General features: G+C 49.2%; 1 non-coding gene across 1 annotated transcript; it reads left to right on the forward strand.

Moving 5' to 3' along the window:
* Positions 1-1,276: 1,276 nt before the first annotated feature.
* TRNAA-AGC lies at positions 1,277-1,349 on the forward strand. Its single transcript has one exon. It is a non-coding gene; the product is annotated as a tRNA-Ala (tRNA).
* Positions 1,350-2,880: the final 1,531 nt, after the last annotated feature.

Here is a 2,880-nt window from a genome sequence, read left to right on the forward strand (position 1 = left end):
GGAGGACATGGGTGAGTAGTCCGCATGTGGTTTTAAGGCTTTTATAGCCGTGGAGGAGGTTGTAAAAAGGGTTTGTAAAACGTTTGGCCTTTCTTGGCCTCTTTTATCTATCTTCTCGATGCGTCAATCTAGACGCATCCCTTGACAGGCACACGGGCTCTCTCTCTTCTCCTCGGAGCGCAAAAGTTAAGCGCCCCCGGCCGGCCGGATCGATCGACGCGACGTCCCCGTCGTGGTCACCGCTGGGACGCAGCGGAACACATGCGGCGTTGGGCGCATCTCCGGACATCCGGGCCCCGGCCGCTGATCCCAGCCGCGGGGGCCCATTTCTGTTGATCCGTAGGATGGGCCTGGCCCCACGCACGAAACCTAAAAAGAGCAGGACCCAGCTGCATGCAGTTGACAGTACAGTACACCTCATTTTCCCAGGAAAAAACATGCTGGCAGAGAGAGCGAGCGAGAGGGGGCGAGAATAATTTATGGTTGGCTCCGATCATGTGTTTTATTTATATATACACCTACTCAATCTCGACGGAACCATTGATGGATGAAGCAGCATATGCATATGCATATGCATGCACAGCGACAGCGTGGTGATCCGGACTGGATGGACCATTTGCGGTTTCCCAACAGGCAAGCCGCCAGCCTCCACGGGGGTCGACGTGGACGCCCATGCAACTGTTGACAAGAGCCTTTTATCTGTCATGTTCGTGCTTCCTCTGCGGTCCCTTGCCCTTGCACAGATCGACCGATCCGTTTATATAGGCAAGCAGATATCCATGCCATGCATGCACATGCACGGAGACGGAGGACGGAAGAAGCTATAGGCCGAGAGAGATGGATCTCATCTCTAGCTCTAGATCGGCTCCGGCGATGATGCACGACGCATTAGATTGTGGCAGCTACGTCTCGACAGGTACATGCATGCATTACATTATATATGGTTGAGCAGTCTGCGTCGGCCGGCCTGGGCCTGGTCTCGTGCCCATGTTTTAGTTGGAACAGCGAAACACAGACGTGGGCGTATGCACCCTAGTTAATGCACCAACGCGCTGCTGCAGTGACCGGAGTGGAGTGCTCTTACGATGATGATTATGGCAGTCTGTTTTTCAGGTGCGATCGATTATGGTAGTCATTAAATTGGAGGACGAACGTAGGAGTATGTATGAGCAACAATATACTACAACTACTCCTACCTAGCAAGGTTATAGATTAAAGTTTGCTAAACTAGGCAAAGATGGCACAATTATGCCTCTATACATTATCTTGCGCGATTGGGGATGTAGCTCAGATGGTAGAGCGCTCGCTTAGCATGCGAGAGGTATGGGGATCGATACCCCACTTCTCCATTTCACTTTTTTGTTTTCTATCATTTTCTGAAGGTGGAGTAGGACGTCACGTCGCATCTGCGAGTTGAATGTCATCAACTGCTTCGATCGAGAAGTTAGCCCGACTTAATTACCCAACTTTTTCATCGTCTTTTCCTGAATGCACTAGGTTAATTAGTACTGCAAAGCTGGTAAGTTCCTAGTACAAATGAGATATCGACCCGCGCAAAAAAAAAGAACAGACAAACTGATATCACTCCACCTTAGCATCTACTAGTACTAACTGCAGGCAAAAGTTCCTACCTACGAATGGCACTTAGCATGTTTTAATTTGGTTACATACTACTCCAGTATAGCACCAAGCGGGATATGTGTGTGTGTGTGGGTGGGTGTTTTAATTGCGCAACAGCAGAAAGCGTACGTGTTGCAGCCAAACATGTGTAAGGCAATAGGAACAGAGCCGCAGATGAGGAATCCCGCGTTGTACCAGTAGTAGTCCTACTGCTAACTCTTACTCCGCTTAATTACTAGCTATAGTTAATGGCCCTACCTTAACTAGTGTGTCCTTACACTTATCATTTTGTTGGGCCAACCCATGTGCCGGGTGATCTTCTTTACAACACAGCCATATGCACTGTGTTGGCGAGAATACATTTCTTCAGGGTAATGCTGAGAGGTTCTTCATTTGTCGATTCGGAAACTGCAACCATTTTATTTTCCTTCACTGGAAACTCACGTGTTGAGACTTGAAACACCAGAATAGATTTGCATGCAGAATTGATCCGTACAATAGACAATGCGGGCTCCTTTGATTTACCACCAAGACATTTTCTTTAGCATCAACAGTGTTAGCACTTAGCAGGCTGCAGGGAACCAAATAATGATCAGGGAAATTTTTTTTTTGCTGTGCTGTGAAGTGCAGGTTTTCTTTGTATTTAGTGTAGTTTTTCTTTTTTCTAGCCGTTTTGAAGTTAGTGTGCTTTGGTCACAACTCACAACTGATAGATCTACATGTAGATCTGATAAAAATCTCATGGAGGCCCATAGTCGGCGATTCCTGTTTTGACGATTTAGGCGTCAATTACTGTGTATTTTACAACCAGCGTCTGAAGCGCCCTGCACTGGCCGGCCCATCTATCTGTGTTTTAATCCCCAAAACCAAGCGCGTCGATTGAGATTCGAACAAGCAACCTCCCGCATATAGTATGCTGGTGTAAGAGCATTACTAGTAGAGCCCTCAAACCCTCAAACTCCTAAAAATAACCGCTTTTTTACAGTTTTCGCCGAAAAAACGCCGTAGACTAGAACCTCTAAACCCTCAAACCCGTAAAAAAATTTAGAGGTCCAACCCTTAAACGACTTTGCAATCTGTAGAAGTAGGGGTTGAGGGGAAAATCTCCCCCCAACCCGCACTCCTCCTCGTCGCAGTCCTCCTCGCTCGCGCGGGAGCCAACCGCTCGTCCGCTCCCGCCGCCTCCCGCTGCCTCCCGCCCCGCCGGCCATGGAAGGCCCCGCCGCGGCCGCGCCCCCGCCCGCCGCGCCTGCCGCTCCC

The sequence above is a fragment of the Triticum dicoccoides genome, chromosome 1A, assembly GCF_002162155.2.
Source record: "Triticum dicoccoides isolate Atlit2015 ecotype Zavitan chromosome 1A, WEW_v2.0, whole genome shotgun sequence".
Taxonomy (NCBI): Eukaryota; Viridiplantae; Streptophyta; class Magnoliopsida; order Poales; family Poaceae; genus Triticum; species Triticum dicoccoides.